Genomic DNA, 21,573 nt, shown 5'->3' with positions numbered 1-21,573 from the left:
CTGTGTAGATTTACCTTTAATCTCGGTGCCTCCGATCCCCTCCATATCAACAGCACTGCCCCACTTCTTGAAATAACTTATCATGCCACAGACAGCATCCCCGGGCAGAGCGGTGGAAGCGAAGACGAAAATAAGCTCAAGATGAAAATAAGCAGCAAATCTGCAATTGCTTTTTTGGAAAGCAAGGGCCATCCGCTTCCAGTCCAGCTTACCGAGGGCTGCAACGTGCTCCCGGGCACCTTTTGAAGGAGCCAGATCCCTTTGGAGGTGCTATCAGACAACTCCAGAACTGGCTAAGGGACCACAGCCTCGAGTCCCTGGCCTGGGTTACATGAGAGGACAGACATATGAATCTATAAAATGAGGGGGTTTGTTGTCAAAGGGAAGCCAGAGTGGCAACCAAGACATCAGGCTAGTGATGGGCTCCTAACCCACCTTCACGAGTCCCCAGACACCTCCCAGGGCAGAGCTGTGCCCTGCTGCTGCTGCTGCTGTCACTTGGGAGAGCAAGTCAAGGTTTAAGAAGGAAGGAAAAAAAAAAACCAACAAAACCCAGGATTTCTGGGGATCAGCCAAGTGGAAACCCAGGTTGCAATCGCAGGCGAGAGCCAGCCGCTGGCAGCGATGTTATGACAGGCTCTCCCAAGAAGCTGTGCTGATGCATCCCCTGCACCGGGGACGCGTGTCGGCACACACAAGTGGAAAGATCTGAAAGTCGAAGTAAGCTACTGACCTCAAGAAGAAATGAAATTTAAACTGTCAGCAGAAGTGCAAGAGACCATGGAAAAAAAAAAAAAAGTCTCCGGTGAAGCAGGAGTCAGGGAGTAGTGACAAAGCAACCAGGATTTGCTGAACCAGAGATATGGGGAGGAACCAACATCTAATGAGGTGTTAATAACCCGAATGCGCAACACCGGTCATGGGATAGCCAGAACAGCCAGCCCAGCACTCACCCCGAGGGCTTTATTTAAGGAAACAACCCTAATAAAGAGATGGTTCCCTTCTGCTTGGCGCAGCGCAGCCAGGCTGGGCCAAAGCGATCCAAAATTCAATGGGGAAAAAATACCGCCTGATGGAGGTTGGGAGAGGCAAGCCGGCACCCCTCCATCTCCGCCTGCACGGGAGAGCTCCCGGGGTCAAGCGTGTGCCTGGCCGGGAGCAGGGAAGGGCAGGAGAGGAGAGCCTGGACGGAATGGTGTGCAGCAAAGCCCTGGCTCATGGGGAAGGAGGTCCCCGGCTCGGTCCCAGCTGCCCGGGTCCAGCAAGCTGCTTGGTTTCCAGCAAGATCGATGCCACTCAAAGGCCCGGCTGCTGATCCCACAGGCACGGCGTGAGGAAACCCAGGCACCTGCTCCCCCAGAAAAGCGCCTGACCTCAGCGTGCTGGGCCAGGGGAGATCCCCGAGTCACGAGCAAGTCCAGGAGCAAGGCGACACCTCCCCGGCCCCCCGGCAGCAGGCTGCGAGGTGATGCTCCTGGCAGGCAGGTCCTGGCAGGCAGGCAGGCAGGCAGCCCCTCTGGCAGCTCGCAAGGGAGCCCGGTGCCTGCCTGCACAGCCCCGAGGCACTGCCTGCCCTGGGCAGAGGGGGAAAACAGCTAAAAGGGGCACGGGGACTGCCCTCGGGGACGTGGGGCAGAGCGAGCTGCGTGCGGGGCTCAGAGCTGATGGCAGAAGGGAAGCAAGCACATCATTTTTTCCTCTTACTGTGCAAGCCCAAAGGGATGTGGGACACATCAGCCATAGATCTGACATCCCCCCTTCCACAGCAGACACCTGAAGCATGCAAAGGCCAAGCGATCTCCTCCCAGGGGCTTCCTTTGCCACCTCAAGGAGCTGGGAAGGGTCCCAGCCCTCACGACCCATCAGAGCTTTAACCAGACACAGAGGCTGAGCTTAGGAAGAGAAAGCCGTAGGGCAAAAAAAGTTATCTGCCCGTGCGCACTCCACATCCCTCCAGACCCACTTACCATCCCCACCGCAGCCCCCCACAAGTTGATTGCTCTCTGCACTCTTCATTGCTCCATGTACTATTTATACCCTATAGATCTCAAACCAGACCAGCTTGTCCATCAGACCTGGACAAGCTGGAGAAGTGGGCCCGTGTGAACCTCATGAGGTTCAACAAGGCCAAGTGCAGGGTCCTACACCCGGGTCGGGGCAAGCCCTGGTATCAATACAGGCTGGGCGATGATGTGATCGAGAGCAGCCCTGCGGAAAAGGACTTGGGGGTACTGGTGGATAAAAAGCTGGACATGAGCCGACAACGTGCACTTGCAGCCCAGAAGGCCAACTATATCCTGGGCTGCATCAAAAGCAGCGTGGCCAGCAGGTCGAGGGAGGTGATTCTGCCACTCTGCTCTGCTCTGGTGAGACCTCACCTGGAGTACTGCGTCCAGCTCTGGAGCCCTCAGCACAAGAAGGACATGGAGCTGTTGGAGCGAGTCCAGAGGAGGCCACAAAAACGGTCAGGGGGCTGGAGCACCTCTCCTACAAGGACAGGCTGAGAGAGGTGGAGTTGTTCAGCCTGGAGAAGAGAAGGCTGTGAGGAGACCTTCTAGCAGCCTTCCAGTACTTAAAGGGGGCCTATAGGAAAGTCGGGGACAGACATTTTAGCAAGGCCTGTTGTGACAGGACAAGGAGCAATGGTTTTAAACAATGGGAGGGCAGATTTAGACTGGATTTAAGAAAGAAATTTTTTACAATGAGGGTGGTGAAGCACTGGAACAGGTTGCCCAGAGAGGTAGTAGAGGCCCCATCCCTGGGAACATTCAAGGTGAGGTTGGATGGGGCTCTGAGCAACCTGATCCAGTTAAAGATGTCCCTGCTCTTGCAGGGGGGTTGGACTAGATGGCCCTTAAAGGTCCATTCCAACCCAAACCGTTCTATGATTCTATGAATTGGATAGAAATGGAAACAATCTTTGTTCCTCTCGTTTACTGCCCATCCCACTAAAATATTAATTGAACAGCATTTTGGCCTCAAATGTAATCGTCAAACCACCTTCCTTGAACCAATCCCCCATTAAATGCATGCTTTGACTCCCTGCCCAGATGCACTACAGGGTCCTCCTGTCATCTGGAGCCTAGAAAACATTTGTCTGGAGTGAAAAGGCTTCTCGGGTCTTTTTCTGCTGCCCGATGAGGGATCCCTCCAGCCGCAGCGTTAGCTGGAGTGGCTCTCAGAGCAGATGCCCCCAAAGCACCCAGCAGCGTTGCATGGCCACCTTCCAGGGCAGGGTTGCGGGGCGCAGGCGCTGAAGGGAGATGTCTTCAAAAGAGAAAATGGGCAAGAAATGACCCTTTTTCCCCCTCTTGCACATATGATGGTCTCCCCACGGCTCTGCATGCAATCCCCCCATTCTGTGTCCCAATGCCAACCCCACAGGAACCAATGCACCCGCAAATATACCAGGCTTTGGGGTCCGCATCCCGCCCGCAGCAGTGCAGCCCGAACGCAGCTCCAGCCCTGCCGCCAACTTACTGAGCAAGTCCCCAGCCCGTGGCACCATTCGCCCTGCACCGAGGGACCCGCTCCCGGCCAGGACCCCTGGGTGCTGGAGGGGACACACAGACACTCTTCTTTCCCACATGCGGCCAGTCTGCTAACACCAGCCAGGCAGAGCTCAGGCCCATGACAGCCCCCCAGCAAAACCTGAGATTTTCTCCATTTCCCACTATTCTGACCAACTTCATATCACAGGGTTGTTTCTCTCTCTTCCCTCCAAAATCCCCCTCCAGCGTACATTTTACCTCCCGTGCTGACAGCTGCTGGAAAATAAAGACAAGTTAATAGACAAGATCCACTGGATCTTAGATAATCTCTTCCCCGAGTAATTCCATCCAGCTTGCAGGGAGCCACGCTGCCAGCCCACGCGCGGGGCTGGAGCATCACCCAAGCCACTTAGCACGCCGCTGCTCTGGGTACATCAGTGTGGGACCCGAGGGGTACCCACCTCACCCATGGGGAAGGGGTCCCCAGGGCGCAGCAATGCGATGCTGTGCAAAGCATCGCTGCAGCTGGGCATCATGAATGCAGCCTGGGGCTTGGAAGCAGTGCGCTGTGTCTGGAATAAAGCAAAGACACCCCCTCAATGCCCCAAAAGAAAAGCGGGCTATTTTTCTGAAAAAAAATAAAAATAATAAATAAAAAAAATAGAGCTTTTGTTAAAGGAGGTCAGAGGCTGTTGTCCCTTCCCTCTTGCTCGGGTGCGACCTCACCTGCCTGTCTCTGGCTGGGGAGCTTCCCGCAGAAAAGTAACCAGTCCAAAGTCTATTTTTAACCATCACAATAGCAGAGCCTCCCAAGAGGAGCGGCCGAAGCCCTGTCCCCAACCAAGCAATCTCACATTTCCCTCGCTAAGCCTAGATTTCCTTCCGCCCCCTCAGCCCACAACAAAACCCTCCTCCTCCTCCTCCTCTCAGCTTCCCGTCCTTGTAAAACTATTTGCACATCCACCTCCAGGCTGGACCGCTGCTGGTGCCACACGGCAGCGGGGTGCACGGTGTCATGCACACGCGTTAGATATTAACCGCTGACCTGGTACCTCGGGGCAGACCCTTCCCAGACTCAGACATGCCAAATAACGGGACTAAATCTGCTCGCTCACCACCCCTGGATGTACCTGAAACTCAGGGGATTTAAAGAAAAAGCCCCACAACATAAAACCAACTGCAGTTCCCAAAACATGTGCGAACTCCTTTAAAAAGGAGACTCTTGCCCTCTAGATTGTTACGCCATTAAGGGGCTCCTCGGGTGCTTTCGGGGAGTGAGCTGCACGGGTCAGTGGTGCAGGATGCCCAGCAAAGCGCATCCCGATGCGGTACGGCACAGCCATGGCTGTGTGCCTCCGTCCCGGCTCACCGCTGGGGATCCCCCCTTCGTTGGGGCAGAGAAGTCCCCAAGATTGTTTTTCAATTATGGCACATAATAAACATGGGATAAAGTTACATAGGTCTGTACAAAATTTTCCTATTATGTTTTTTTTACTTTGCAGATCTAATTCCCCACACACATCACTATCTCATACCCGCCTGCAAACAGCATTAAACTGCTGCCTAATGGTATCTGAGCTTGGGAAATTCAATTCTACCCAGCGCCTTACCCAGGACTGCTACAATCGCTGCTAATTGCTTAAGTGGTGTATTAAGCAAAACACCTCATAAAAATTCCAGTGGGCTTTGAAACCCCCCCTCAACCAGATCATGCCAAAACGCCCTGTTATGGCTGCCATCCCTGGCTGAAGATTCAACCTCAAACATCCCTCTTCCCTTCGCCGTGCAGAGGAGCTCCCGGGCAGGCAGCGCTTCGTACCCAGCGAGGCGGCCATGACCACGCAGGAGGGATTCACAGGCTGTGCCCGATTTCTCCGCCAGCCCTCCTTCCCGGGGCTCGGGGCCAGGGCACTGCCCCGCTGCAGTGCCATCGCAGCCCCTCTCCAGCCCCAGGGTCTTGCGTGCCAAATGCTGCCAGGAGCCGGTGCAGCAGGGCACAAACCTGCTCCCGTCTTCCCAATGGGACCCTGGAGCGGATGCGCTCCCGTCCCTCTCCTGGTCCCCCCAGTCCGAAGCATGGCAAGCATCTGCGGGCGTTGACGGATGCAGGGCTCCAGTCGAGTCTCGCCCCAAGCCCGGACCCTGCACCCAGCAGTGCAGGCACTCCCCCAGCAAGCAGATTCTCCAAGCCCTTCTAGTTTTCCCTTTAACAAAAATCAGGTCAGGGGTGCAGTTTTCCCTTTAGGGATAACCTCTCCCCCTCTCTGCTGCAATGGAGCCAGCTGGGATCCAAACCTGTAATTCCTGGGAGTCGGGGAGCACACCAGGCACTCCCCGCAGTGACAGGGTCCCCAATTTCCCTCTGCCAGCCTCCACTCTCCGTTTGCACGAGAAAGCAGAGCACTGAGCCAGGCACAAGTCTCCAACCCTTACCCCGCCACCTCCCTGGCATCCACAGGCAGGGAAACCGGCCGAGGGCAAGCAAGGACACCAACACGGGGGTGTGCCGGGAGGGGAGTGCTGCCAGGAGCGGCTCTGCTGGCCTTTGGGTTGGAGAAGAGCAGGGAAGGCAGCACTGCCCTGGGGCATCCCAGGCAGCCTGATTCAGCAAGAGCAGCAGATGTGCAACCATCATTGGGTTTCTCCGCCTGCCCCGGGAAGAGGAAGAAGAGGAGGAGGAAGGGCATTAGCTAGCAACGTCCTCATCTTGAAGAGATGGGTGATTTACCTCCAAGGAGGAAGGACAAGAGGAGGTTGGACAAGACCATCCTGCCATAAGCGTGCACAAGACGTGCTCCCACCAGCCCAGGAGAGGAGGGGACAGACCTGATGGTCAAGAGGGGCAGCCAGAAGAGGTGACCCTGCAGTCAAGCAACCCCAGCACTGCTGAGCCAACCGAGGGGCTCACGCTCGAGGAATGCGGCAATTTTAACCCCAAAGCCTTGCCCAGAGCAGGACAGGGGAGGGTCCATCCTGCAGCCCCCAAAATTGACTTGTCCCACTTGATGGCACAGGGATAACGGTCACCTCGCGTTGGGCGAGACACCAGATACCGGCAGGCAAACCCACACCCTTCTCAAACTCATGTCAACAGGCCAGAGTATCTCTGCAAGAATTATGCAACTTTTTTAGAAATAAGTTGTTCCAACAGCCACCCTGGGGTGCGCTGCAGCGTTACAGCAACGGAGAGGCACTAGGAAGCAACACTGAGGAATGCAAGAGGGGAGGCCCAAGAGCACCCACGATCCCATCTAAGCACATCTCCTGGCAGCGCACAACCACCTGTCTGTGCAAACGCAACGGCCGAGGGCCGCAGGGTAGGAGGGCTGAGCTTTTCAGAGGAGCCTGGGTGGTTTTAGGAGCACGATACCTATTTAGAAGCACAACCCCAGATGCCCAACATTGCAACCGTGGTCCTTCTCCACTCCTCTCCCAACAAACCAAACCAAAAATCCCCATGGAGGGGAGGTTTGAGTAATCCACTCAAAGAAACAGTGGCAGGGCCTCCCAGGGATTTTGGGCAGCGTGCTGGGTGGACAGAGCAGTTTTACCTCCTCTCCTGTTCCAGTTCACAGGGTTCCCGAGGTGCAGTTCCTCCAGGTCAAGTGCATAACTTCAACTGATGAATTTCTACACTGGAACGAGGGACCAGACCGACTCAGAGGGGCCTGGAAGGCAAAGTTTTATGCGGTCAAGCCCTGGAGTGCGCGCAATCACCGCAGTTCTGTTGTACTTGCGTCTGACCGGCCACTTCAGCAGAAACTAGAAATAAGCAGAAGGGCCACGGAGAAAGTCCCTCTGCCTTCCAAAGGCCTTCACGTAACGCAACCCAGCCACGCCAGAGCTGGGGCTGGAGGAAGTTCAGGAGCCCCACGGGTGTCCCCGGCGCCCCGTGGGAATCGGCGGCACTGGCTGCCCAGGCGGGACCCGGCTGGCAGGAGGGGGAGGCAAGCTGCCAAAGCAGCCTGCGACCCTCACGCAAAGCCCGAGCAAACAATAACGATTAGAAGAGAGAGCACCCACGCGGGCTCACGCGTGCTGCCCGTGCCCCCGCCGCGGCATCCCCCCCCCGTCCTCCGGACCGAGCCGGGCAGCGCCGGGACCGGCGACTTTCGCCTCCCCGGGCCGGCAGCTGCCCCCGCAGCGGCGCCGGCCCCGCGGCGGCCCCAGCACCGCCCTCGTCCGCTCTCCTTCCCCCGCCGGGGCTCGGGGCCGGCCGGAGGAGCGGCGATGCTCACCGGGCGGGGGAAGGAACCGGCCGAGGCGGGGGAAGGCGGCGGCAGCCCCCGGCCCGGCCGAGCGGAGCCCCCGGCCCGGCGGCGAGGGGAGGGGAGGGGGCGGCCCGGGACAGCCCCCCCCCACGGCTGCCCCCGCCGCAGGGGCCACCCTCCCCGGGGCGGCGGCTCCGCGCTGCCGCTGCAAGCGGGGACCCTCCCCCGGGCCTGGGGGGTCCGCTCCCAAACGGGGGAGGGGGGGATAACCGGGAAAACAAGGCACCTCCCCCCTCCCCCGCCGCCAAAGGCGGCCGCCATCCGGTACCGGAGGGATGCGCTCACCCGGCCCGGCGCTCCCGGCTCGGCGCGGCTCCCGGCGCGGCTCCCGGCGGGCCAGCGCTGCCCGGCCGCCCCCCGCACCGCCCGGCAACGCCGCCTCCCGCCCCTCCCACCGCCCGCCGCTTTAAAGGGCCCCGCCCGGCCCCGGCGGGGGTCCCGCTCCCCTCCCCGCCGCTCCCCTCCCCGCCGCTCCCCTCCCCGCCGCTCCTCCCTCCTCCCCGCGGCCAGCCCGGCCCGAGCGGGGGGCGAGGCGGCGGGCCGGGGTCCCCCGGGGGGCCGCACCCCGCGCCGGGGGTCACCCACCCGCTCCGACCCCGTTGCCTGTGCTGGGGCAGCGTGTCTGCGAGGGCTCCCCAAATCCCTGGAGGGCACCCCAAATCCTCAGAGGGCACCCCGAGCCCCCCCCCCGAGTCCTGGGAGGGCACCCCCGTGCCCTAAGAAGGCAGAGCAGCCTTTTCTCGCCCCAGCTACCGGCCCCAAAGCTCATTTTTGCGCTGCGTATGCGAGGGGTTTTGGGGTGATCCCCCGGCACCCCCCCATCCCCGGGGCTCGGAAGGCAGCGCTGCGTGGCCGGAGCGGGCCGCGGGTGGGGGTTTGCAGGCCGGCCCCGGCCCTCACCTTTGCTGTCCTGCTGACATATTTATAGGGCCCATCTCCGAGCACCTTCCTCTGCCAAGGGGGTCAGGACAGATTTATAATCCGCATCTTACCGCAGGGGAACTGAAGCCCAGAGAGGTTTAAGTGATTTAGTCAGGGGTCACATTACGGCGGGCTGCCTCCCAGACCCCGCAGGGCCCCCCCGGGCCTCCCCGCGGCGTGTCCACGGGGCGGATAAGGATGACTCACCAAAAAAAAAAAAAAAAAAGGATTTGCAGGAGGAACAAATCCTTTTTACTTCTGCGAAGCACCTGTAGGATTAAGACAATGCTGGTTATGTAAGGGGCGGAGAGGGGAGTGGGGTTTTATTATCATTATTATTTATTTATTATGCTTCCTTGCCATCCTCTTACGCCGCAAAGGAGTAATCCTTTGGGAGAGGTTTTGGGAGAGGCTGGTTTGGGGGCACTGAGAGTGCAGAAGCAAGGAGGGAGGTTGGCTGTAGGGCTGTTGCACAGTGATGCAACCTTTGCTTTTTCTTCCCCCCAACCCCCCAAAGCAGAAGAGCGCAGCGCTTTCCTAAACCTCTTTTTTTGTGTTTTAGGCAGCAATGTGAAACGTGGGGCAAGGGGGATTTGCAAAAGCACTGTCTAGGAGGCATGGCTGGGGCATGGACTCTTGACTTCTCTCCTTGGTTTCATCATCCCTGATTTTGTGATGATTTTGGGTGAATGCCCACCCTCCCGCTTCTGGCTGGTCAGGTTTCCCGTTCCCAGGGGTATTTTGAGGATGAATTAATGCTCACCAAGAGGCTGGGGCCCACTGCTCAGCGCGGGTTACCCCGGACAGGCCACATTCACACATCTCCCGCAGCGGCTGATGGTGTGTTTCCACTCCCCCCCTTCCCCAGCCTCTCCTCCAAAAAGCCTCTCTCCCATTCATATACATTTTTAAAGAAAATACACAATCAATAGTCTCTTAGGCTGGAATTTCATTAAGGGTTTCATTGCACTTGCTATCGATTGCCAGCAGGGCTGGGAGCCACACGCCGTGGGTCCGGCAGCCCCGAGGGATGCAGACGGTGCCCTGCCTGCACCGTGGGACCGTCCGGACCATCCTCCGTGGGAAAGGGCAGCGATGGCTAGGACAGCCCTGGCTTTCATGCTGGCACGGCCGGCCGGGCAGAGGATCCGGCTGGGTCGGCAAAGGGGCTGGGGAGTGCTGGGGCAGAGGCAGCGCGGTGGTGCAGAGAGCCTGGCAGGGCGTGCTGCGACCCACGGCACCCTGTGCTCCCCCAGCTCGTGGCCCCGTCGCCTGCAAACCCCACAGATATCGCCCGTATGAACAGCACTGCAAAGCCAGCATGGGAACCACTCACTTCAGACCCCGCTTTTTGCCCCTCCTACATTTCAGTTACCATATAGCAGCAGAAAGCCCAGCATCCCAGCTTTTACTGATTTTACTAAACATCACTCGAGAGTAAAACAGGCCGGGAGCCCAGGGAAGGGCTGGGATGCTGGGATTTCTTCCATGAACAAGGATACACACCGGGAACTCTTCTGCCGTCCCTCTGTGGGCTGCTGCTTGCTTCAGGATGTGTAAAACAAGGTTGGAAAGCCTGGCCTTGCTTGCGATGAAACGCCGGGTAACCTTGCAGGGCTGCAATTAAAAAGAAAAGCAGGGCTCCAGGCTTGGAAATGCACAGTTTGCAACGCTGCTGGTCAGTCACTTGAAAAATCAAGTGAAAAATCCCAACCTTCAAAAGGATTTGAGGGCTAATTTTAGGTCTGTGCCTTGACCAAAGAGATTTACAATAATTGCTGGGGTGAAAGTTTAACTTCTCCCGTGACTTTTCTCAGCAATCCCCGAGGAACCATGTTCCGCTGTGCAAAGAGCATCCCCAGTCCAGGTCTCCAGATTGTCTTTTTAAGGGTTTATTTTTAAACTGAAGCCACAGACCACATTCAACAGGCTGTAAATTCTTCATGAGTCCCACTTTGCAGCTGGTGGGAGCTCCCGTGGACGGGGATGGGCTTTGGCTCAAATCCTTGGCCCTGGTTTCTGGCCCCGCTCATCCCTCTCCCATCACCAGGGACGTGGCACCGCTCCCCGGGCGGACACCACTGTCTCCATTCATCACTAAACCCTTTTAATAGGAACCGCGATGCGAGCAAAGCAGAACGTATTGCTTGTAGAAACATGGCCTTTCTGCTATGCTAAATGATTTAAAACTGGTGGTGAATAAACCTAATATCTGCTCGCTTCTGCCAATTCTCATTATGCCGGGACTCCCTCGGAGCTATTAGCTGCCTTAAAAAATCGCTGGAAGGAGTCGAGAGAGCGGTGCAGCCAGCGCTGGGGAGGGCTGCTGGCAGCCGCCCGGCTGGAGCGTGACGTGCCCTTGAAATCCTGTGCCCGGAGGCATCCGGCGGCCGAGCCGTGCCAGCTCCGGCAGCGCGCCCTCCGCCACCCGCGCCTCCCGGCAAAGCCAGTTATTTTTAATTTCACCGCCTCCATCCCCGCCGCGTCCCGGGGCAGGCGGGGGTTTATCAGGGGAACGGGGACCGTAATGCTCTTGCAGATTTTATTGCAAAACCCCAATGCTGTGTGTTTGCAAAGCCACAAAAGCACGGTGGGGAGAGAGGGGCATGTTAGAAGGAGGAAAGCAGGGGCGGGAGGTGAAGCATTTTGTCCAGCATCCCAGGAAAACCCTGGAAGGGGAGGTAGGAGACCCTCGTGGCCGTGGCACGGGGCAGCCCAGCCGTGAACCTGCTTTCGAACCCATTTCATGGCGCAGGCATGGCAAAAAGCCGGGTGCGTATGCGAGCTGTCAGCCAGGCAGATGGGCCTCGGGCTTCTCCCGGGTTGTCACAGCTGCAAATTGTCCAGGAACAGTCTCTAATGAGACGTAAGGGAAGGATTTACTGGAGAAAGATGTCACAGGGATGAAAGGGGAAGGGAGAAGAAACCGGGAGAAATAGCAGTTTGGTTTTGTATTTATTTGTGCAGGGGAAATTGCTTTAAAATGTCCTTTGGCGCATTAGAGAAGGCAAACAGCCAGTAACAGCCCAGCTGCGGGGCTGGAGGAGCCTTCCCCCGCGGATCGTGCTGATGTGAAGACCTTGACCTGCAACTTCCCTTCTCCTCCTCAACCCCCGACTCAGGACTTACCTGCGAGAGGGAGAAAAACCCTTTCCTTTCGGCACAAAGACCATGACTAAAATTTCCTCTGCAACCTGAGCTTTTCCTTCCCCCGCTGCCCAGGGTGCCTGCGCAGCCCTGGTTGAGCGATGCTCTCCCAAGATGACCCTCAAAGAAGGACAAGCCCAACCGCAGACCAGCGCAAAGCCAGAGCAGCTGAAATCCCCGGGGAGAGGATATACAAACAGGACCAAATCCCGTCCTCATCTTCCCCAGGGATGACCGATGGAGTTTGTATGGAGACAGAGATCATCGGCCGAGCGGAGGAGCTGTGCAGGAGAGCAGTTGGCCAGCTTGCAGCATCAACAATTCATCCCGCATCCTTCTTGTGTGTGCACAGCCTGTCCCCCGCCGTGTCCCAGCTCTTCTGCACTTCAAACATCTGTTCAGGATCACGTCCAGCAGCCTCTCAGTGTTGGACCCAGCTGGGAAGGGAGTAATATTTAGGGTTGATGAGTGGGGAAGGAGTACAATCTCTCGAAAACACTGTCAGGCGGAGAGGGGGTTCGGGGCTGAACCATTCTGCATCCCTGGCAGTGCTGGGAGCGGTATTAGGAGCAAAAAGAGGGTGTCCAGCTCAGTGTCAGTGGACATGATCCATGGCTTCAAGATTTACCATCCTAAAGTGTTTGATTCTGCCTGATCTTGACGCCTCCACTGCATCCTGCTGGGACAGAGCTCACCGGGCCCCTCCAAACGCCCTGGCCCCGCACCAGCAGGCAGGTATTTGTGCTCACTCAGTGTCTCCAGGGAGCATGTTTTGAAGAGAGATGGTTGCATTCAGAAACACATCATCTTCTCTGAGGACATGTCACTCGCGAGGGAGTTGGGCCTCTGCGGGGGAAGCCACAGGAGCCCAGTACCAGTGCTGCTGCTGCTCTTCTTCCTCCTGCCGATGCAAATGAAAAGCGATGCTTTTTCTGTGCTAAAACTTCCCCTCCACGCCCGCCGGCAGGGCGGCAGGTGGAGAGCTCGCCAAGCGTGCAAGCGTTTGCAAGCAGATGCAGAGCCCTGCGTCAGGACGAGCACCCAGACGCCTGTCTTTGTGTCGGGGGGACATGAGTGTGTCCACACCTGGGGCTGCAGAGCTGAAACTCTAGCAAAAAAACCCCCAGATCCCAGTGTGATTGCTCCTGCCTCCTCTCGCCCAAGGGCTCTGCTCCTTTGCTGCTCCCCGTGGCCGTGCCTGCCCCGCCGGGGTGCCTGGGTCCATGTCCCTCCCTGGGGGACAGGCACCTTCTGCACCTTCTCTTCCCAACTGCCTCCCATTTCTGCTGGAGCAAGGTCAGAGGCTGTTAATTACTCTCGGGTTGTCTCTTAAACATCCCTTTTCTTTGTGCTGTTCTGCTCTGCTGGGGCCGTGCTTGAAAGACGGTGTCAGAGGCTTTGTTTTGCCTGAGCAGAGCACCATGGAGGAACCAGCCATGGGAGGAAAAGGCTTCAAAAAGCCTTCCCACACATCCTCCGTGGCCGTGCTGTCCCTGGCCAGGGGTTTTTCCAGAAGTGAAGCCCTCCTCGCTGCAGCACACGTCAGTCACCTCCTGCAGCTGCATCTGTTTGGTGGCCTCTGCTTGGGGACGGGCTTGGGACCCCCACTTTGCCGGTCCTGACCCGCAGCCGGGCTGATGGAGCTGTTCACCCCGAGGACCATGGGACCATGGCGCAGCTCTCCCACAGGGTCTGTCCCAGGTCGGATCCTTCCCCCCTTGCTCTCCTCGGGCATCACACAGTCACGGGCTCCCTTGATGCTGCTGCTCCAGGCTCCCATTTATCCCGATGGTCCCTCTGCTCCGTGCCCGCAGCCTTCAGCTGTCGGGAGCCAAACCCCTGGAGATTTCAGGCATGCAGAAAGGGCTTTCGCCTTTCTCGCTTGCAAACGCTCCTGCAATGACAGCTCCTTGCGCTTGGCGATGGAGGGGAAACCGCGCTGCTCCTGCCGGCGAAGGGCTGATCTTTGCTGTGCGGGATCCTCTCCCCAGCATTTCCCACCGTGCTGGCCCAAGCGGCTCTTTCATTGCGGTTTCCCAGGGTTTTGCCTTTCCTACAGGCTGGAGAATGCCCTTCTGGCAACCTTGGCTCTGAAGCAGTCCTACACTGCCGGGTCAGGCTGGCCCCGGAGTTTCCGCAGTGCAAAGCTCTCCCTGCAGCAGCTCTGAATGCACACTTGCATGTGTGCTAAAAAAACAAAAAGCAGCACATTAAATATTAAAGGCAAAATCATCTTTTCCTGGACTCAGAGCAGCTCTTAAAAATGTTAGCAGCTCCAAAATCCCAACCCTCCCTCAGCTTTGAAAGCTTCTTCCATCTTTTTACCAGCCCGTGGGGAGCCAGCGCGAGGAGCATGCGAGCAGCAAGGCTGGTGTGCAAAGTGCCTCCGAAGGAGCTCCCAAAGTGAAGCCACGCGGCTCACAGCGGCGGCTGGGAAATTCCTAAACCCCGCAAGCCTGCAGAGAGTGGTGTGCAGAGGGGAACCGGGAAAAAGCCCTGGAAAATCCCAGTTCTGCGCTAGGGCACTGGAAGGTGGTCAGCGAGGGCAGCCCCCTCCCCACCCCAGGGCAGGCTGTGTCGCCCCAGAGGAGGGTGACACCACGCTGGGACAGGACGGGTCCCATCCTGTCCCCACGCACCTGGGAGATGCACCTATTGCCGTGCAGCCCCAGCAGCATCTGCTCGTGGGGATGATGTTAGGGTCCCCTCCATCAATGGGGACCCCAGGGGGTTGGCACAGCCCGAGCTGCTGCTTTTCCTCTGCAGGGGAACGCGCTGCCTTGCCCACTCCCGCACCAGCTGCCACCCCCAGCCCGCGCACCTCCCCGGGCGGTGGGATGCTCAACGGAAACGGGCTGCAGAGGGGACAGTGTTTGCAGAGCAAAGCAAGTTATTTTAATGCCAGGAGCCTGTTCCTGGTTGCTGAGGGGTGCAGCGCTGGCTCCCTGCACCTGGGGAAGGGCAAAGCCTTTTGGGGACATCAGCGGAACCATTCATGTGGGTCCAGCCCAGAGCCCTCCTCTGTGCTAACCAACTTCCCCAAGTCACTAAAACCACCAAGAGACTATTAAAAAAAATACTATTCCCTACAGAACCCTTTCTTTCCCCAGGAGACCCTCACGGGGGGACTCCACTGATCCCGCTGTGGCTGGACCTGCAGGACCACCGCCCCGAGCATCACCTTGCAGCATCGCCCCTCCGGGAAGGCAGCGGCACGGATAGACAGGCTCAGCGTGGACCAGCACTGGGAGAAGGGGTTTCCATAGCGACGGGCACCCGGAAGGCCCCAGATCCTGGGTGTTCAGGGCGAGGATTTGGGGAGGGGGTCAGTGTGCTGAGGGGGTACCCGGGACCCCTGCGCTGCAGCCATTTTGCTGCTGGGGTCCATCCTTCCTGCCCCCCCGGGTTGTCCCTGGGACGGCTCCACATCTCATAAAATCATGCCTCGCATCGCCTCCCTTGATGACCCGCCGTGCGTTTTGCAGGATGCCTGGGGAGGCCCTGTCCTCCCGGGGGGGTCGCAGCGGGGTGCTCAGCCCCCACAGGGACCCCGGTGCTGCCAGCCCGGCCCTGCCTCCCCTGGGGAGCCGGGGAGCGTGGCCAAGCCCCAGCAGGGTGTGCGGGTTCCCCTCTGCCCCCGCTCCCTCCCTGGCTATTTTTGGCCGTGTACCCGGCAGGCCACGTCCACGTGCTGGTCCCCCCCTCTGCTGCCGGTGGGGACAGTTATTCTGGGCAAGAGGAGACGTCAGAGGAGGTCGTGCCAGGGCTGCGGTGCTGCCTTCGGCCCCAGCACCGCTCCTCTGTGGGTGGGAAAGCCAGGCTTTGCTGCAGCAGGTGGCATTGGGGTTTTTTCACCAGTTTTGTGTTACAGTGCTGAGCTCACAGGGCCAGCGTCTGTGCAATGGGGACAAGCACCAGTGCAGGGGACAAAGCACCATGCAATGGGGACAAAGCACTAATGCAATGGGGACAAAGCACTAATGCAATGGGGACAAAGCGTCATGCAGTGGCGACAAAGCACTAATGCAATGGGGCAAAGCTCCATGCAATGAGGACAAAGCCCCCTACAATACGGGCAAAGCACCATGCAATGGGGACAAAGCACTAATGCAGTGGGGACCAAGCTCCATGCAATGGGGACAAAGCACCAATGCAATGGGGACAAAGCCCCCTGCAACAGGGGCAAAGCTCCATCGGTGGGAACAAGGCACTGGAGAGTGGCTCAGCGCGGACGCCCGTGGCCAGTGGCACTGCCCATCCCCTTGCAGCCGCGGACAGATGAAGGGGGGCAAAACAGAAGAAAGGAAAAGGGTGTTATTTCTGCCAGCTTGGGCGGGACCTGCCTCCCATCTGACACCCACGCCGTGCCCACAGTTGGGCCACGATTGTGCCGTGCCCGAGCCACCCAGGCACGAGTGGGTGCACCCCTTTGGCACCCATGGCTCTGCCTGGCACCGGCACCTGCCCTGGGCTGGGAACTGCCCCCACGGCCAGGCACATCCTCCCTGTGAAGCCAAAGGGAGATGGGCCTTTTGCCACCGGTGGGGCAGCATCAGCAGCACGTGTGTCCGCGTCCCTCCCTCCCCTTGTCTTAATTGCAGCATGATCCCTCGCCCCTTCAGGTCACCGGGCTGTGCCAAAAGCTGGCACAAGCTCCAACTCGCCCGGCGGCTCACCGCTAGCCGGCAGCTCACCCTCGGCAAGGGCCGTTCCCAGCGGAGCTGCCGGGGCTGAGCGGGGCTCGCTGGCTGCCCGGGCTCTTTGTCTTCCAGGGGAAACAGCCGCTGGGGACGGGGAAAAGAAACCGGCCGCCCTGAGACGCCACGGGGCCACGAGCCAGGGTTTTCCAACAGAAAGGCCGCACGCAGTAACGGCTGAGCTTTCCCACCCGGCTGGGCCGGGCTGGCAGGAGACCGCTCGTGGAGCAAGGAGCTGCCGGCTGCGCTGGCCGGGAGCCGTTCCCAGCGTGACTCGGTGATCGATGGCTGGGGCATCATTCAGGGAAACACAGCCAATTTCCTTCCTTTTTTTTTTTTTTTTTTTTTTTCCCATTGCAATGCCAGCGCCAGGGGAGACCCTCACACCAGCATGGTGCAGGGTCAGCAGCTCACGGGTGTCTGTCCTGTGCTGGTCAACGTTAAAAAAAATAATAATTAAAGAATAAAAGAATAACCAGGGCATTTTGAAGGTGCAGCCTTTCTATGCCCACCCCGGCTTTGCAAACTGTCGTGCTGCCAAAGCAAAGCCTGGAGGTGGGCACTGTCCCGGCCCCCCAGCCTGGGCCATCCCTGGGGATGCAGGGATGCAGGGAAGGGCTTCACAAGCCCCCGCGGGGTGCAGGCGTAGCAGGGGGCAGCAGGACACCTAAGCATCCTCATGCCACCCCAGGGTCCCCCTCTGAAGGCAGGGCTGGGAAATGAAGGGCTTGGGTTTGGCTGAGCCCCTGGCACCGGCTAACGTCCCCGCGGGGAGCAGGGACTCCCTGGGGAGGGTCCCTGCCCACGGCCCCTTCGGCATCCCCGGCCCGGGGCTCTCCCAGTGCTCACCACGGTGGCACGGTGTTTCCACCTTATGCGCCTCGTTTACGTTTTCCTGACCTAATGAGAACAGACTTTTGCAGGGGGGGGAGTGAGGTAAATATTTTTCCGCTTCCTCTCCGAGCTGGAAAAGCCTGCGAGGCCCATCTCCAGGGAGACTCTGTAAATAAGGCGGAGGGGGAGGACGGGGGGGGGCACTCCATATGCTGCACCAGCTTTCGGCCCCGGCTTGCCATCAGATGTCTAACACAACAGGAAGCAATAAAACAGTTATTACCAGCCGGCACCTTCCAGCACGGCCGCATGGAGGAGCTTGCCTTTGCTTGCACCCTCCTCACCTGAAACCTGGCTTAATGACAGGGGTCTCCTATTAACAGGCTAACAGGGTTATCAGGGCTCCCATATCATTAGAGCTCGCAGCAGAGATGCCCAGCTCTGCCGCAGCAGGGCACGGTGCCACCCCACCGCTGCGATTTCGGCATCGAGATAACCCCGCTGCGATTGCCACGTGCCCCCACGTCCCTCCGCCGGCTGCTGTCACCTCTTGCACGGGACTGGGTGTCCCAGCCGGGGACGGCCACATGGGGAGAGCACCATGGCAAATGCACCCTGGCTAAGGGAGTTCCCAGCACTGAAACCCTGCTGTTGTTTTAAAAACAACCCATCTAAAACCAGCAGTCCGGGCTGCTCCATCTATTAGGAAAGAAATGAGAGGGATGATGGCTCATAGATCGTAAAGCCATGATGCTCGCCATGCACCCTTGGCCGATAATTCCTGCCACGTGGCCGTAACTCCCGGCTGAACCAGAGCATGTCTTCGAAACAGACGTTCAGCCTTGATTTAAAGGCATCAAGTGGTGGAGATCCACCACCATTTCCCTGCCTGCTCACAGCAGATAATTAGAGCCGCTCTTCCAAAAATAAATACCAATCAATCCCTATGGCCGGGCTGGGCAGGCTCCTGCCTCCAGATATCCAACCCCCTTATATCTTCTCCCCCTTTTTTTCCATATGGGCTGTGTCCGTGCGCTGACCCAGCGTGACGGACCCTGCGAGCTCCCAGCCCCGCGATCTGTTTATCTGCTGCGTTTACTGGGTACACCCTGAACTTAAAATAACCTGCAGCACCGGGCGCGCTTCTCCCGGCGCTGGCTCTGCGTGTGTTTGTGTTGTGAAGCTCCTTTCCTGCTGGCGGGGGAGTCTCGCTAGCATCCTGCACGCCAGGCGCTGCCTCCGCTTCATTCAGCTCTGCTCAAACCCTATCGATCTCGCTTTTCCATTTGCAGAGGGGGGGCAAACACGTTTGCTGCCTGCGCATTAGTGGCTCCGGAGACCTGTTTCCAGCAGGAACCGGACTGGAGGGATGAGGCGCCCGGCCGGAGACCTTTAGAAAAATCATATTATTTTTTTATAGCACTGCAATAATTGCTGCTGCAGCTCGCTCTGCAAATGCTGCCGCATCGCCCGGCTCCTCCTGAGCGTGGACACGCACCGACCGGGCTGCCAGGGCACTCGGCGTCCCCTGCACGGTGGGGACGGTGCGGGGCTGCAGCTGGATCGGGCCCCTCGCCACTCTCCCCTGCAGTGCGCTGCAGCCGAAAATCAAGACTGATCGGCCGCATCCTGGCAGTGATTTCTCTCCTGTCTCCTCTGCCCGCGGCAAAAACTGAACTTGTGACCCAGATGTGAGCAGCCTGTTATCTCATTAGCCAGCCGGGCTTCCCCAGGAGCCTTTTATTACCATACAAACCTCCACCGCCCCCTGAAATTCAGCCTGGGTCTCTAGGCTGGGACAGAAGATTCACAGGTTAAATGGATAAAAAAAGCACAGGTTTTCCCATAATTATTTTCCTGAATATCTGTCAATACTAATTAAAATTGTTTCCCATAATCAAATTTAAAACAGCAAGAGAGAGCAAGGGGTCGCTGAAATCCTTTTCTTTCAAGTCACTCAGGGATAAAAGGAGCTTTCAAATCAAATTAGCAAAAAATCCACTTCCATCCTTAAAAAAGGCAGGAACCCAGCACAGGCAGGGCTGTGGGGCTCCCCGGGCAGCACCGTCCCCGCTGTGGGGTGCTTTGGGGCTGCCCTCTGAACCTGGCCAAAAATGGGGCTCATGCGATGCTGGGGCTCCGGGTGGGTGCAGGGGTGTGGGTCTATAGGGGCGTGCATCTATAGGGGCGTGGGGCTATAGGGGTGTGCGTCTATAGGGGTGTGTAGGGGTGATTATGGGGTGCCCAGGGCATTGCAGGGAAGCTGCTCGGCCGGCCGCAGCGGGGAGATGCAATGCAATACCTGCCCTCACGTCGCGTATGGAGGAGCACGGAGGCCTGCGCAGAGATGCCGGTGCATTCACCGCTCACTGCGGCTGGTGCCGCGGTCGCACCAGTGCCGCGGGCAGACACCGTGTCCCTTCACACGGCTGAGTCAGCCCCAGCCTGCGCACGTGCTGCCGTGGGCCACGGCCGCCTCCGGGGACTTCTGCATTTGGGTTACGGCATTTCGGAGCTGCGGCTGCTGCGCGGTGCAGAGGGTGCCCGCCCCGTCACTGTTTCTCTCCTCACCCTACTGTAACGAGAAGTGAACCGGGCTCTGAGTGAGCGCGTCCCCGCAAGGTCACCCAGTGCAGCCGGTGACACCCGAGAAACCGGTGATGGGCCAGGCAGGGTGTGACGAGTCGGGTGTACCCCAAACCCTGCGCACGCCGGGACAGCGAGGGCAGCCCTGCGCCCGCTCCCCACCGGGCATGGCAGCATTCACCCTGCCTATGGCAAATAGGGTGAGCAGCTTTATAGCTCTTGCCCAAGGTTGGGGCTTCTGCTTCCTTTAATTGACCCGCTGCTTCATTTTTCGGAGGGGAAGGGCGTTTGGGCACAGTGTTGCCACCGATGCTGTGCTGTGTCCTGCCCTTCCCCAGCCTTGCTGAGCTTGGCCGGGGTTGCCAGGTGGTGTCAGGGGGCTGGAGGAGACACCGCCTGGTCCCCAGCCACCCGAGGACACCCCGCCACGTGCGGGGCATCTTCCCAGGCACCAAAATTGCAGATTTTTTTCCGTGCTACACACGAGCATCTCCCCAGCTGCTCCAGCGCATGCTGCTCTGCCCAGAGGGACAAGGCTCCCCCGGAGCCCTGCAACCCCCCAGCTCTGCCCGAGCCCTTCGCCTCCAGCACGTCTCTAGAAAGCAGCTCCGAAAACTTGGCCGAGGCGCCGGCCAGCCGCAGGCAGGCAGTGACCCAAGAGCCTTCCCCAGTTCGGGCTTTCCCTGCCTCCGGTCAGAGGTTTTTGGCAGCCAAAGCCGGACTCTCGGGAGCAGCAGTTGTTTGCTGTCCGGGACACCCAGATGTCCCTTAGCTGCCATAAGATCACCGAGGCTGAGATGAGCAAGCAATGCGTTACCCCAAGCACTGCCGGTGCTCGCTGCGATGCCCTGGGGCGCGCACCGTCCCTCTCCAGCAGCTGGTGCCGCGGGAAGGCAGGAGTTGTGGGTCCTTGTGCCATGCAGTGGCAGTAGGAATTGCTGGAAGCTGCAAAACAGTGTGATTAGAAGAGAAAACAACACCCTACATCTAACTCCCGCCCTCCCCGGCAGGGATTTTGGGACAAATTGGTGAATTTGTCATTTTTATTTTGCATGGAAGGAGGTGACGGCTCTGCCTGAGGGATAAAACCCAGCAGCTCCAGGGCCAGGCGTCCAGTAAAACCTGGGAGTCCCAGGGGGCTGCAAAGCCTCCAGGACAGCCCTCTGCCCTTCGGCCCCTCGTGGTGGGGGGCATGGCTCTCGGCTCTCCCCAGACCCCCTCACGCTCGCTGGGCTTGGCAGAAGGAAGCTGTGGCTAAAACCCAAGGTCAGAGCCCCAGGCTGGGGCTGCCAGGGTCCCCTGGGGCTGGAAAAGCAAGAAAAAAGGAGGATGAGGAAGGGGGGGATCATGACCAGCTCCCCCAAAACTAGCCAGGCAAATTTACACCATTCGACCTGAGTGCCTTTACCAACAGCCGTGTGGGGATATACAGAATATCGCTGGTTTTGGAGCTGCCTGGGCTCAAGCCCCTCTGCTCCTGTGGTCCCTCCTTTGCTGGGAGCCTTTCGCCTGGCCCGCGGGCACCGGTGCTCGCCGGCAGCTGGGACGACGGCTCCAGCACGCGGGGACAGAGGTCCTGCCCTTCCCGGCGCTGCCTTTAGTTGCTGTAATGGGTTTCTAAAATTA

The 21,573-nt window shown here is 58.7% G+C and overlaps 1 protein-coding gene across 5 annotated transcripts in view; it reads right to left on the bottom strand.

Annotated features, from left to right (window-relative positions):
* Window positions 1-8,842, bottom strand: part of SH2B2 (SH2B adaptor protein 2) — a 28,484-nt gene extending 19,642 nt beyond the window's left edge. For 3 of the 5 annotated variants that reach the window (XM_072881999.1, XM_072882001.1, XM_072881997.1), the window contains exons 1-2: window positions 8,663-8,842; window positions 7,043-7,159 (exon numbers count right to left, since the gene is read on the bottom strand). The gene's annotated coding sequence lies outside the window, so the exon portion shown is untranslated. Of the gene's footprint in view, window positions 1-7,042; window positions 7,160-8,047; window positions 8,123-8,662 lie in introns of those variants that run through there. The other 2 variants (XM_072882000.1, XM_072881998.1) reach the window with 2 other exon arrangements.
* Window positions 8,843-21,573: the final 12,731 nt, after the last annotated feature.

The sequence above is a fragment of the Ciconia boyciana genome, chromosome 17 (genome assembly GCF_034638445.1).
Source record: "Ciconia boyciana chromosome 17, ASM3463844v1, whole genome shotgun sequence".
Lineage (NCBI taxonomy): Eukaryota > Metazoa > Chordata > Aves > Ciconiiformes > Ciconiidae > Ciconia > Ciconia boyciana.
This window is presented reverse-complemented; position numbering and strand designations above follow the sequence as displayed.